Source organism: Lycium barbarum, chromosome 3 (assembly GCF_019175385.1).
Source record: "Lycium barbarum isolate Lr01 chromosome 3, ASM1917538v2, whole genome shotgun sequence".
Lineage (NCBI taxonomy): Eukaryota > Viridiplantae > Streptophyta > Magnoliopsida > Solanales > Solanaceae > Lycium > Lycium barbarum.
The window spans coordinates 99,217,620-99,234,028 of NC_083339.1; the positions used below are offsets into that span (position 1 = coordinate 99,217,620).

General features: G+C 42.3%; 1 pseudogene; it reads right to left on the reverse strand.

Moving 5' to 3' along the window:
• Positions 1-4,239: 4,239 nt before the first annotated feature.
• Positions 4,240-16,409, reverse strand: part of LOC132631052 (uncharacterized) — a 101,340-nt pseudogene continuing 89,170 nt past the window's right edge.

A 16,409-nucleotide genomic window follows, 5' to 3' on the forward strand; every position in this document is an offset into this window, starting at 1 on the left:
AGGTCAGATTCTCATCGAGCAACACTAAATCCCAACAGACAATATAGGCACCATTAGAATAGTATTTCTTCAACATAGATACATGAAAGACAGGATGAACACTGGACAGGCCTAGTGGCAAGATAAACTCATAGGCAACGTCACTAACTCTATGGAGAATATCAAATGAGAAAAGATACCTCGGACTCAACTTGCCCCTCTTCCCAAATAGCATAACACCCTTCATTGGTGAGATCTTAAAAACCACCTGCTTGCCCACCCCAAACTCTAAATCCCGATAATTCTAGTCCGCATACATATTTTGTCGACTCTGAGCTGCTAGAAGCTTTTCTTGAATAAGCTTCACCCTGTCCACGGACTCTCTCAACAAATATGTGCCCCACGAGCGAACCTCAAATGCATCGAACCACTAAAAAGGAGAACTACACCTCCTACCATACAAATCCTCAAACGGCGCCATATTAATACTCAAATGGTAGCTATTATTGTACGCAAACTCAGCTAGGGGTAAGAAATGGTCCCAATGACCACCAAAATCAATGACACATGCTCTCAATATATCCTCGAGCACCTAGTCCTCTTGGATTGACCATCATTCTGGGGGTGAAAAGTTCTACTAAGGTCCAAGTGAGTACCCAACTCGGTCCGCAAATCCTTCCAAAAATTGAAAGTAAACTGGGGACCTCGATCCGAAACAATGGAAATAGGGACCCCGTGCAATCGTACAATATCACGAATATAGATCCTGGCTAACCTCTTCGCAGTATAAGTGACCTAAACTAGAATGAAATAAGGGGACTTGGTCAATCGGTCAACAATAACCCATACCGAATCAAATTTGCCCAGGGTCTTGGGACGAACCACAATGAAATCCATGGCAATCCTCTCCCACTTCCACTTGGTAATAAGAATCCTCTGGAGCACACCACCAGGTCTGTAATGTGCATGCTTCACTTGCTGACAATTCCCACACTTAGTCATAAAATCTGCAATATCTCTCTTCATCCTCCCCCACCAGTAGTGTTGTCTCAAATCACGATACATCTTCATGGCACCCAGATGAGTGGAGTACCTCAAACTATGGGCCTCGGTCAAGATCAAATGAATCAAATCACCAACACGAGGAACGCACACGCATCCCTTGATCCTCAGGATCCCTTCGCTATCAAGAATGGCCTCCTCGGCCTCACCCCTCAGAACCTTATCTCGAATCTTACACAACTGAGCATGCTTAAACTGATGAGTCCTGATCTGCTCTAATAAGGTCAATCTCGCCTCAACACATGCTAAGACTCTGCCTGCAACAGAAATATCAAGATGAACAAAATTGTTGGCCAGAGTGTAAACCTCCATGGCCAACGGATGCTCGAAAGCAACCAAATGAGCTAAACTTCCCATACTCGTGGCCTTCCGACTCAAGGTATTAGCCACAACATTGGCTTTCGCTGGATGATAAAGAATAGAGATATCATACATAAAGAATAGAGATGTCACTGTCCTTTAGGAGTTCCATCTATCGGTGCTTCCTGCAATTAAGATCTCTCTGGATAAACATGTACTGAAGGCTACGGTGGTAGGTGAAAACCTCACAATGGATGCCAAACAAGTAATGCCTCCAGATCTTCAAAGCGAAGATCACAACTAGCAGCTCCAATTTATAGGCAGGGTAGTTTCTCTCATGGATAGTCAACTTACGAGAAGCACAGGCTATGACACTACCCTCCTGCATCAAGACTGCATAAAAACCCATGGGGGATGTATCACAATAGACTGAGAAATCCTTACCCACCACGGGTAATGCTAGAATCGGGGCTAAACTCAAAAATGTCTCGAGCTTTTGAAAGCTCTCCTCACAATCATCGGACCACTGGAAGGAAACATCATTTTGAGTCAATCTGGTCAACAAAGAAGCAATAAAAGCGAAACCCTTCATAAATCGATGGTAATAGCTGGATAATCCCACGAAGCTACGGATCTCTGTTACAGTATTGGGCCTCGCCCAATCTCTAACGGCCTCAATCTTATTGGGATCAACCATGATCCCGTCCTTAGACACAACATGGCCCAAGAATGCCACAGACTCAAGCCAGAACTCACGCTTCAAAAACTTAGCATAAAGCTTTTTCTCCTTCAACAACCTAAGAACACTCCTCAAATGACGCTCATGCTGCTCTCTACTCTTGGAATAAACAAAGATATCATCAATGAATACAATCATAAAGGAATCAAGATATGGCTTAAAAATGCCATTCATCAAAGTCATAAAAATGAAGCTGGGGCATTCATAAGCCCAAAAGACATCACAAGGAACTTGTAGTGGCCGCAACGAATCCAGAACGCCATCTTCGGAACATCCCCAACCCGAATCTTCAGCAGATGGTAGCTGGACCTTAAATCAATCTTCAAAAATACCGAAGCACCCTAAAGCTAGTCCAACAGGTCATCAATACGAGGAATGGGATAATTGTAACGAATGGTGACCTTGTTCAACTGATGATAATCAATGCAAATCCTCATAGTACTGTCCTTCTTGTTCACAAATAAAACACGAGCACCACAAGGAGAAACACTCGGTCTAATAAACCCCTTACTAAACAGTTCTTGCAACTACTTCTTTAGCTCCATCTACTCAGTGGGCGCCATCCTTTAAGGAGGAATGGAATTAGGACGCGTGCTCGGATCCAAGTCGATACACAAATCAATGTCGAGGTCGGGCAGCATACCCAGTAAATCAAAAGCGAAAACCTCGACAAACTCACTCACAATAGGCACGGAGTCAAGGGGTGGAGAATCAACACTAGTATCGCGAACATGATCTACATAAGTCAAACACCTCGTGGCCACTAACTTCTTTGCACGGATATAGGAAATTATCTTCTTCAAAGCGGGACTCGAAGTACCCCTCAACTCTAATCGAGGAATACCAGGCATAGCTAAAGTGACTGTCTAAGTGTGACAGTCCAAGACAGCATGGTAGGGAGATAACTAGGTCATACCCGAAATAATGTCGAAGTCTACCATATCCAATATCATCAAGTCTACCCACGTATCATACCCTATGAAAGTAACTAAACAAGACCGAAAGATTCGATCAACAATAACAGAATCTCCGACCGGAGTAGATACATGGATAGGCATACCAATACGATCACAACAAGAATCCCAATCAACAGCATGATTGACAGACATAGGAATAAGTAGACCCCGGATCAAATAATACCGAAGCAGGTCAAAGTCGAACAAAAATATTATATGAGATCACAGCATCAGAGGCCTCCTCCTCAAGCCTACTCGAAAATGAATAGCATAGACCGTCACCACAGCCACCTTTAGAAGCCTGCGGACCACCTCTACCTGACTAGTTTCCACCTCTAGTCTGATAAGAGCCACCGCGGCCTGACTGAGCACCGCCTCTAGCTGATGAGCCACCTCTGGCAATAGAAAATACTGTGGCCCACGGAGTCTGGAACCTAGAACCTGCTAGGACCCACTCTACACTGACCTGGGATAATCTCTCATAAGGTGGCTGGGGTCACAACACAAATAGCATGCTCTAGGAGCTGGAGGTCAATACACGGAAGCTGATGAACTGGAGGGACTGGCACGGTCCACTGTACGGGAGTAAGATCCACCATGAGATCGCTCAGCTCCATAGCCACTGGGTCTAGTAGGACCCCTCAAAGAAGCTTGTAGTGCTGACTGGACAGGGTTGCAGGATGACTGATAGAGCCTGGATAACTGTCCCCCACCCCTGTAACTGGATCCACTGAAACTACCATAATGACGTGGCTACTTCTCACTAACCTCTCCTAAAGATCGAGCCTTAGAAGACTCGACACCAATGGCATGATCAACAATAGCCTGGAAAGAAGACCCCATGGTCACAAACTGAAGACAAGCAATATAAATTGGGTACACTAGTCCATTCACAAATCTAGGGACTCTATCCTTCTCTAAGGGAATCATTTGCGCAGTATATCGGACCAAGAACAGAAATCTGGCCTCATACTCAGAAACAGACAACCCACGATATCGCAAACGGAGAAACTCATCCCTGCGTGCATCCCTCAAAGTACGCAACATATACTTCCCCAAGAAGGCCTGATGGAACTGAGGCCAAGAATGTAGGGGCGCACCCACTAGCCTGCTACCAATGAATTTTCTCCACCAAGTCTTTGCGTTGCCTCGAAACTAGAATGACACATAGTCCATATGATCAGTCTCAACTATACCCATCTTTTAGAGACGCTCATGAATCTCTTCAAGGAACTCATAAGTATCCTCGATATGTAAGCCAAAGAATTTAGGCAGCTTAATTTTCAGAAACCTCCGAATTAGATCCTGACTATCACCAGTCATAGCCTGTGCATCAACGGGCCTAGGAGCACCCTCAAGAATCTGAACAACACCAATACGTGGGGCCATGGTTGCAGCAGGATGCATACCTATGGTCTGTCCCTTCTTGAGAGTTCGTACCCCCACTCGAGTTTCAGAACCGCCACCTGGAGTAGTGGCACCCCCTACAACATCCTGGCCGTCATGATGAAGTACCCGGGACATGATATCCTAAAACATAAGGTTAGACACAGTATCGGGTGAGTATGATCTGGTCCTGTACTACTCCCGAATGTCGGTGCTGCCTCCGGATGCTGCTCTAGTGAGGCTGAAAGCATTCACCTCTATCCAGCTACAGGGGCTCTACCCCTAGCTAGTGCAGATCCACGGCCCTTAGCTTGACCACGACCTCTTACTGCTCGTCGTCCTCAAGTGCCTGCCATAGTAGCGAGCTATGGCACCTTATCCCAAGCTATCGTAGCTCGAATTACCACCATCTGTGAGAGAAAAGAATTTGAATGAGATACCAACTTGTAAATTCTAGATACCAATTAGAATAAAGTAGCACGAAGAAATGAAAAAAGGGAAATTTCCTAAAATCCTAAAGACTCTCGCAAAGAAGTACAGAGCTCTTCATACCGATTCACAAGACTCTACTAGACTTGCTCTTGTACTTATAGACCGGGTAACCTAGGGCTCTGATACTAACTTGTTACACCCCAACTCCGGGAACATGCGGGCACCTACCATTTCCCACCTTGGTAGGCAAACCTGTCCCTTAACCAACACCAATCAAATAAATAAGATCAACTCCAAACAATAATATAATTAAGTCTAACATAAAAGTAATAATAAGTGCGGAATAATACATGCCTAAATGAATTTGGTCTAAGTAATACAAGAGTTGCTACATAGATGAAGTCTTAATACATAGTAAGTCTGAATACATAGTCTCGTAGATAAATACTTTCTCAAAGATAGAAATAAGACAAGTAAAGAAAGATTAGCCATCCGGGCTGTAGATCCTGCAATTTCTCACCCCGGATGCTCGTGAATCAAGTCTCGGGATTTGTCATGAGGGGTCAAAGTCTTTCCAACAGCGTACTCTGCACTCATAAAAAGAGTACAACAAGGTAGTATCAGTACAAAACACGGTACTGAGTAAGCATCATAGGCCGACAACAGTTAGATCAAGCATGTAGACAAGGAAATGGAAAGATAATCATGCTCACAGACAAATACAAGTCAACAAGTCCAAATAGTGCAATCAATTACAAGACGATGTCTCAAATATTACACAAGTCCAAACATAAACAAAATAATCACCCAATAACTCAAATATCACCAAAGATCGATATCAAACCAACTGACAATAAGCACATGTAATGTGTATGCAAATGAAATGCAGTGCAATGATACACACATGCTCTGGGGGTGATGTTGTCCACCTCTCGACAGTCAAGACCCATGGGGGACCACTTAGTCCATGTACTGTAATTTCGTATCACACAGCCTAGAATGAATCCTCCATCCAATATCATTGCTAACCACTCCATATCCAACAACATAGAGATGGCTATGCAAATATAGTAATGTTGCATGAATCATACTTACCTCCGTCATCACCATCTTCCAATATCAAAACCAAGACAGATAAATCATAGATATGAGAAACTATGTCATTCATTGACAATATAATAAATAACATATGGATTCCAGTCAATTCATACATGCACTACCATTATAGTACAAGTATCACATGAATCCATTCGTTCCAACTAGTCTTCCATAATACATAGAAACCACCAATTCACATAAGAAAAGTCAAGCATAACATAGGGATTCTACGGGCCACGAGCACGAACACAAAATTCACACAACCCGCGGATACATATAATTCAGAAGAATATGTGAGTGATTCATACCTACTAACCTAAGAATTCCATCCAGACTTCATACACGAAGGTTCACATGATGTCTCCAATAGTTCCCTAATACTACATACGAGTCACTAACCGGAGTCTAACAAAAAAGGTAAGTCATAACCTACTTGGAGTGTCGAACATGAAACACAAAAAAATCACGCGAGCGCCTTGCCCTTCCTTAATACCTCCAAATTCTCAGGGTCTATTTATAACGTAATCTAGATTATAAATCATGAAGAACAATACCCATATTTCTATGCTTTTAATTTGGTCAATTTAAGCCTATGGAATTTGAGGAAACAGGCCCACAAGGGCAAAACGGGAAATTCGAAAGTGAAACATGCAATTCAAGTCTAAGTAATCAAAACCCACTAATCAATTCCAAAAACAACTTTATATTAAGCTAAATTCCTATTTAAAGAGAAACCTCCGATTTTGTGTATGAACCCTAACTCTTAAATTCATAAATTGGTAAACAATAAAGAAGGATTCATGTTTATATAGCTCCGACCCCTCTGCTGCAGATGCAAAAATCTGTCAACCCGCGCCTGCCGTAACTTTGGGGACAAAAAGTGGTGAGTGAAAGCAGTCACGAACTCGTCCCAAGTAGCTGGGGTAGCACCCTCACCCCTGGATAGCTCCCAGGACTCATACCAGTGAGCAGCAACATCCCGTAGTCTATGCGAAGCCAACTCAACAGACTCAGTCTCTGAAGCCCTGACCAAATCTAGTGAGCGCTGCATCCCCCGAATAAAGTCATGGGGGTCCTCGTCGGGCTTAGACCCGTAAAACTATGGAGGGCCACATAATAGAAACTCTCGAACCCTCAGGCTGTCACGCCTATCGTAATCATCATCATCTCTCCGCCCGCGTCTGCGAGCCTGTCCCGCTACCAGAGTGGTCAATAACTGCACAGCCTCTCTCAGTGTCCTGTCCTCCGCCCCTGGCTGAGGAGCTGGAGGCGCGGGAGCTGAAGCCCCTGGAGCTAATGGTGAAGCTGCTCCAGACTCCTCTGACGATGAAGACGTAGCAGAGTCGGCTGACCGGGACGTAATATCACGCATCATCTGAGCAAGGGTCCGAGTACCCTTCTGAGCCCGGCTGGTCTCTCCTACTACGCCCTTTTTCTTCTGGGCGGCCGTCGCCTTTTTCGGAGGCATCACTGAAAGAAAAACAACAACAGATCAAAACAGAATCATCCTAATAGCACAGTTCTATCACACGATCTAAGATCAGAAGAAAAGACAACATCCTAAATGTCCTGTAGCCTCCTGTTTATAGATGTGGTGCACAACACACCGATAAACAAGACTCTACTAGACACGATCTGTGGACACTCCGAGGACAAACCGCTCTGATACCGCTTTTGTCACGACCCAACCCCGTAAGCCGTGACTAGTGCCCGATCTGGGCACCCGAACCCATCTATCAAATATTATCTCAAATTCTATTAACTCATTCTAGTATATGGTGGACGCCGACAAGGCTTTATTTCAAATTTAGGTAATTTCCAGAAAAATTTCGGCAGAGTTTCCTTTGTTTTACGGACTATCCAATATACCCTGCACGCAGAAAATACCAACAAAAGCCACACAGGGCTAACCAAGCAATATATAAACATATGCGGACCGGCCGCCTCAGCGTATAGGATCGCCCAAACAACATATGCGGACCGGCCGCCTCGGCGTATGGGATCGCCCAAACGACATGTACATACATCCATACAGAAAGACCCTAACCCACAAACATGTCCACAGACCTCTAAACAGACCGACAGAATCATATGACAGGACAGGGCCCCGCCGTACCCATGAACGAATATATACAAATGCACTAATAAAAATATATATACCAAAAGTATAAGCTCCGGAAAGAGAGGAGCACTCCGAATAGCAGAAAGGGTGTCCTAAATAGGTGGATCACCAGGCTGTGCGTCCGTACCTGCGGGCATGAAACGCAGCCCCCGGAGAAGGGGGTCAGTACGAAATTTGTACTGAGTATGCAAAGCAGAAGGTACAGAAATAAATCTGAACAATAATCGAATCAGATATATAGAAAATAATACATATAAAAAAATATCAAAATGTTTATTTCCAAAGTATAAATTATGCATAGGGCACAGGAAAATGTGGTCGCCCGCCTGTCGATGGCGCCACAACACAGCATAACACCAGAAAGTTTCAAATCTCCGAATCCCCGTCACACATCACAACACAGCATAACGCCAAACACAGCATAACGCCAAACATAAGTGGAACCCGGCCCTCGAGCAAGGAGCACGGTGAACCATAATCACAGCATAAAACCGGAATGTATCACAAAGCGCACGACAACAGAACTGGCCCGGGAACCGGCGAACGATATCATAGTAGGCACGAGCGGAGTAGTGAGGAATCATATGCATAAAATCATTATTATAAATCTGAAGGATAAGTAAAATAGTCATATTCGAAATCGGAATAATAATTATCACTTTTTGATTCAAAGTTGTCGAATTTACATAAAGGGCGTCGCGGGACCCACGGACGAGTATAGACCCGAACTGAGCCCGCCTATGAAAAACATACCCATTATACATCAAGCAAACTCCTAATAAAAATTATTGGAGCGATCCGAGCCTCTATGCGAAAAATATGGCATTCAGAGATTACAAAATTCCTTAAAGTGAACATTTTTATGCGGATTTCGGAAAGCGATTACTTCAAATACATCATGGTTTATATTTCATAAAAACATACATAAGAGTGCCAAAGAATATATATATGGATCATAACATGCTCGGATCTCGAATTTGGAATTCCCTTAAAGCTCTAATCTAGCCTATGTGAAACTAAGGCATGCCAAAAGAAGGAAGGTTGCTTTACATACCTCAAACGCTCTCCAATATGATCCAACTCAAGCTAAGTCCAAACTATGATTCGGGCTGCCCACGATCTAAAAATAAGCCATAAAATGCCAAACATTAGCTAAAGACTCTTTGGGCATTAAGTTCCAATTTCGCCCTTAATGCTACAGAAATTTTGGCAGCATTTCCCCTGTAAATAGGCTACCCCGAGAATTTAACTCGTCCGTATCAATCAACAACAACAACAACAACCAACCTAACAACATCAATAATAAATTCGGAAGACAAAATAACATTAATAGCTCTCTTTTTCATCATTCGACAACTTTCCAAATATTCAATTCAACGGCTCACATTCAAGCCACCACATCGCTCACACATTTAATTATCCACCCGAGTCTTTACCACAATATTCTAGGACATTCTAAACAATCCACATAATATTTCCAACGACCCGAAAATTTTTCCACTGTTTGGCCGAAAACAGTCCCCTTTTTCCATTCCTCATTTTCAAGTCATGTTTTGTACCACAATCCACAATATAACGTATGATTTTCATAAAATATACAATTTACGTCAAACGCACAACTAGCCTCAAAACAGCCCACAATTTCTCAACATCAATCTTGAGCCACTTAAACACTTATTTCCAACTAGAATTCGTTTCGACGATAACTAAAATACTAAGCGATAGTATTACGATCTTCGACACATTATAAAACTCACATTCGCCCGCGCCACACACATACACATGTTAATGATTCTTATATATACAAATTTTATTCAATGCACAAAGTTCTCCAAATCAGTCCGCAACGCTTACTATGTCAATTTGGGACATTAAATTCTCATTTCTAACCTACAAGTCATCACCATAACCATTACGACGCTAAGCGAGATTTATTCCTTCTTTGCTACAATTTGGAGGCTATAAACACGGCTACACTACACATATACATGTATCGATGATTTTTATTCTTTTCCCCACTCGATACCAATCTAACATAATATAGAATTAATTCATCAATTCCATTTGTCACACCCATATACACGGCTAGAACACCCATCACACAACCCACTTCCAATCATACTATATTTCATGATTTCCATCCCTATTAACATACCATAACATGAATAAATGTTCACAACACAAAAACAAGAGCAAAACATACCTTTCTTCTTCAATCCACCAAATAGTTAGGGTTTGCAAATGGGTACAACTAATGGTTGGATAACCTGAACAACTCTTCCACGCTACTTAGGGACCTCAATATAGTGGGTTAACACCAAGGAAATAATTTTTGGAAAGCTAGAATTTGATTTGGTTTTCCTAAGGTTGGGCCGAAAACAGTGGGGGTTGGGAACTCTCTATTTTCTTGTTTTGTGCTAAGTGATGAAGTGAATAAATGAGGAATGAAGACTTGGTCTTCATCTTTTAAGTGGTTCACAAAATATCCACATTGCCTTGGGTCCACACAATGTGTTGGACCAATTAAAATTGGTCACACAATGTGTGGGACCCCTTTTTAATTCACACGGCCCCCATGGCATTTTTGGCACCACATTTTAAATTCCAATTTTATGAATTGTGGTCCCAATTTTCCCTAAGTGTTCAATGCCAACAATTTCATATATAACTTATATCTCAAAATAAAATCAAGGTCAAGAATCCCGACTTTGTATCCCGAAATAATTTTTTTTTTTTTGTCCTTAACTTATCATAATAAATCCAGATTATTCCACTGTACAAAAATACCGGTTCTAACAGAAGTACTGAATGATATATCAAAATTTGTATCAAAACATATATATATATAATGCAAATAAAATCATGCAAAGCTCAGGAACGTGGCCACCACTCCGACGCTGGTGCCACACACAGCATAACACCAGAAGGTTCAAATCTCCGTACATCCCCGAGCACACATATCAGCATAACATATCACCAACCATATCATAGCATAACTCCAAACGGAACCTGGCCCTATGGCGAGGTCTCGGCAACCGTAACACAACATACGGCCGAATTTATCATAGTGCGCACGAATCATAACCGGCCCGGGAACCGGTGAACGAAGTCATAATAAGGCACGAGCGGAGTCGTGAGCAAACAATGCAATTTGTATATCAAAATACCCTTTCAAAACTTGAGTACTTCATAAGTCATTTCATTAACCAAAGTAGTCGGATAATTAGTTAGTACGGAAGTTTATTTCACAAAAATGTTTCCAAAGTGGTACGTATGGCTCACAACATAGCTTAGTATATCATAGTAATCAAAAAATTATTTCATAGAGGACAATTTCAAAATCGAAGATTCTTTATCGAAACCTATCCAAAAAGAGAGCCTAATAGAACGAATAAGGCATCTCGGGGTTAACGGGCCCACCTCGGGTCAAGTCGAGGTGGAGAACATAAATTACGAACATTTAGTGTCTATGGGATCATACATAAAGATTTCGAAGTAATCCGATTGCATTTACATAAGTTTCGGACGCTTACTTGCTTTCTAGCCAAAATTGGGTCATTAGGCTTCAGTTGAATTGAATGAATAGTAGCCATTTTATAGATCGGATTTTGAGGAGCAGAATTGCTCCCGGGGTTCCGATATCAACCTAACATACTAAGACATGCCAAAAGAAGAAGTGGGGAGCTTTACATACCTTATATACGACTTACGCTCGCCCAAAACTTAAGTCCCGTTTCGTCCGGAATCTGCAAATGGTCAAGGTTACCAATTAGAGATTTCAAGGCTTAAGAATTTCTTAACTTCATTTTTGTCTACCGAAATTTCGGCAGCATTTCCCCTATATATGTAACACCCCCGAGACTTAGCTCGGCTCAATATACATCAACACAACAACCCAATCATCACAAACAACATAAACCATACCTAAATCATTCAAACTTCAATATTCTTCCTTTTTCTATAAGTTGACAACTTTCATTCAAACTTCACAATACCAACTAATGTCCACATTATGGTATTCATTCACTCATTCAAGGTTATTCAAACACATCCCAATTATGTTCCAAACAATATACATAAGTTCTAGGAGTTCGTCATTTTCCATATTTCATCCGAAATGTCAACAACTATGACGAACATACTAACTCGCATTGTTTCATTCCAAATTCATTAACAACAACCATAAGTCACATTTGAAGTCTTAATATCATAATTATACAAGGATATACACGAATATACCAAAATCATATACTTTCTCATAATAATCCGCAACCATTTCCAATGCCAATTCAATTCGTTAAACATTCATTTACGTCATAAATGTCACAACGACGCAACTAACCAACTAAACAAATCAAAGTCACGTTGCCTTACACACCACACAAGTCACGGCCACTACACCTCACACACACACATACACACGGTTTCATACACACACCAAACTATGAAATTCTCGTCTATTCTCAATCCTTATCATATTCATACCAATTCCATAACATTAAAAAGGGCAAAATTCTTACCTTTTCTTGAAAATCTGACTCGTCGCAAACGTGCTCCTTTCGCCAAACTAATTGTATCCCGTTGAAGAGCGTCTTGAGTACACTACAAATATGGGAAGAACAAGATTTTTGGATCAACAACAAAGGCTAGAGAATTATTTTTTTTCTTTCTCAATGGGTTCGGCCGAGAGCCTCCTTTGGGGGTGTTCTTCAATTTCTTTGAGTTTGATTTGGTTTCTTGAAGATTCTAAGAGTACATATGATATATATCTTGATTTAATGGTCACATGTATATCACATGACCATTAAAAAGGGGCTTGGGCCTTGCCTTATGGCCGGCCACCCCATGGTCTTTGGGCCTCAATTTGTTGTTCAATTTTCTTGGCCCAATTCGTTAAAATCCCATTTTTGTAATTCCCGAAACTAATTTCCGAAATTCCAAATTTGCCCTCGGCCTACCCCGATGTCTTAGCACCAATGGTTTCACAACCAACATAGTCATATAAGCTAGAATAAAAATATTTCCTTATAACATACAAGTCTTAATTATTATTATTTTTTTTTTAATCCAATTGTGCGAAAACACGGGATATAACACCAATGCCTCCAGTTCCTCCTCCAGGTGCCGCCGGCCAACAGATGAAAAAGGCTATTCAATTACTGACCCAGTTAGTTACCGCTCAGGCTCAGCAGCAGAGTACGGGTCCTAGTAACAGAGCGGTTAGCGCTAGAGCCCGTGATTTTATGAGCTTGAATCCTCCGAAATTTTTCGGGTCAAAGCCGGATGAAGACCCGCTGGGCTTTATAGATGAGATGCTGAGAACATTGAGGATAATATATGCTTCTGATACGGATTCAGTAGAGTTGGCTTCCTATAGACTGCGGGACGTGGCTGTTCTTTGGTACAAAAATTGGATATCGTCGAGGAGGGAAAATGATCCTCCCCCGGTATGGCAGGAGTTCGTAGATGCCGTCATCTACCATTATTTGCCACCCGAGGTCCAACGGGCCCGAGCTGACAGGTTTTTGAATCTAAGGCAAGGAAATATATGTGCTCGAAAGTATAGTATCCGCTTCAATTCATTTGATAGGTATGCTCCGACCATGGTAGTCGATAAGAGAGACAGGGTGCATCGGTTTGTAAGAGGCTTGGGGCCACATTTAATTAAAGACTTCTTGACAGCTCTACTCCAGGAAGGGATGGATATTTCTCGTATTCAAGCTCATGCTCAAAAATTGGAAGACCAGCAGTAGCCGCACAGGGGGGCGCGTGATTCTGACAGAGGGCATAGTAAGAGAGCTAGATCTGCAGGTGCTAGCAGTGAGTATAGAGGGGATTAGATGCAACAGTGTTCCATGTATTCAAGCCAATCCGCGGCTAGTACACCTCTTCGATTTGGGGGCAGGAGATTTGACTGCCCTATTTATTCTGGATCAGGTAAGAGCTCGAGAGTTTGGGGTTCCCAATTTTGAGGCGATCCTAGTCATAGGAGACCACAAAGTTGAGGGTTTCTGGGCTTAGCAGGTTATTACAGGAGATTCGTTGATGGTTTCTCTTCCATTTCTGCACCACTCACAAAGTTGACTCAGAAATCAGCTAAGTTTCAATGGACAGACGCTTGCGAACGTAGTTTCCAAGAGTTGAAAGACAGATTGACTTCTGCCCCAGTCTAGACACTCCCAGAGGGATTGGAAGGATATGTTGTTTATTGTGATGCTTCAGGCGTCGGGATAGGTTGTGTATTGATGCAAAATGGTAAGGTGATTGCGTATGCTTCAAGGCAATTACGGAAACATGAACGGAATTACCCAACACATGATTTAGAATTGGCTGCGGTGGTTCATGCATTAAAGATATGGAGACATTATTTATATGGTGTCCATGTGGATATTTATACAGATCATAAGAGTCTCCAGTATATTTACAAGCAGAAAGAGTTGAATTTGCGGCAACGACGGTGGCTGGAATTGTTAAAAGATTATGATGTTGATATCTTGTATCACCCCGGAAAGGAAAATGTTGTGGCTGATGCTCTTAGCCGCAAGTCTATGGGGAGTTTATGTGATGTGCGACTAGGAAATAGGGAAATGACTCGTAATCTCCAGCATTTAGCTAGTCTAGGAGTCCGAGTGATGGATTCCGGTAGCCGGGGAACTACTATTCAGAATTCAGTAGTTTCGTCGCTAGTAGCGGAAGTGAAGGCGCGACAATATGAAGATGCCATGCTAGTGCAGTGCAGGGATGCCCTTCCTCAGAGAGAGGAGTCATCATTTGACATTTCAGGAGACGGAGTTCTTCGATGTCAAGGCAGGTTATGTGTCCCCGATGTGGCAGGTCTACGCCACCAAATATTGAGAGAAGCTCATTTCTCCCGTTATTCAATCCACCCCGGAGCGACGAAAATGTATCATGATCTTAAGTCTATGTATTGGTGGAATGGGATGAAGAAAGATGTAGCAGAATTCGTAGCCCAATGCCCCAACTGTCAACAAGTGAAAATAGAGCACCAAAAGTCGGGCGGACTGTTGCAAGCTATAGAAATCCCAACTTGGAAGTGGGAAGTGATTAATATGGACTTCATTACAGGGTTACCCCGTTCTCGACGTAAACATGATTCTATACGGGTGATTGTGGATAGACTCAACAAGTCAGCCCATTTCTTACCGGTCAGGACGACCTATGTGGCAGAAGACTATGCCAAGCTTTACCTTAAGGAGATAGTGAGACTCTATGGTGTTCCAGTATCTATCATCTCCGATAGAGGGACTCAGTTTACAGCTAAATTTTGGGAGTCTTTCCAAGAGCTTTTAGGGACCCGAGTTAGCCTTAGCACGACATTTCATCGACAGACTGATGGGCAAGCTGAACGCACCATCCAGACTCTTGAAGATATGTTAAGGGCATGTATGATAGATTTTGGAGGAAGTTGGGATGATCATTTGCCACTCATTGAATTTTCTTACCATAATAGTTATCTTTCTAGCATTCAAATGGCACCGTATAAGGCTTTATATGAGCGAAAATGTAGATCCCCAATTGGGTGGTTTGAAACTGGAGAAGCTAAATTGATAGGGCCAGACTTGGTCCAACAAGCCATAGAGAAAGTCAAGCTCATACAAGATCGGTTGCTAGCAGCCCAAAGTCGTCAGAAGTCCTATGCGGATAATCGTCGAAGGGACTTGGAGTTCCAAATTAAAGATTGGGTATTCTTGAAGGTGTCGCCAATGAAAGGCGTTATGAGATTTGGAGAAAAGGGGAAGTTTAGTCCCCGGTATATAGGGCCTTATGAGATTGTGCGCAAAATAGGCAAGATGTCCTATGAGTTAGATGTACCTCCAGATTTGGAGTCAGTCCATCCAGTTTTCCATGTCTCGATGCTTCGTAAATGTGTTGGAGATCCTACGAGGATCGTCCCAGTAAATGATGTTCAAGTGAAAGAAAAGTTAACTTATGAAGAGATACCCATTGCCATATTTGACAGGCAAGTACGAAGGCTTAGAAACAAAGAAGTGGCCTCTGTTAAAGTTATGTGGAGGAATAACAATCGAGAGGAAATGACATGGGAAGCGGAAGTGAATATGCAATCCAAATACCCACATTTATTTCAGCCTCTGGACGAGGGCCAAGATGAGACATTGAAATCACAAGGTATGTATGTTTTCCTTTTATGCTTTTGGGTCGTGTGTGGCCAAATTTTAAGTGTTATTGTGTTGTGGCCCTGTGAGGCATCGATATTATGGGTTGTTGTGACAGGTTGGTAGTGCCATATTATAGGGGAAACTCTAGCGAAATTTTTGTAGAATTCCCGAGCACTTTAACATTCGAGGACGAATGT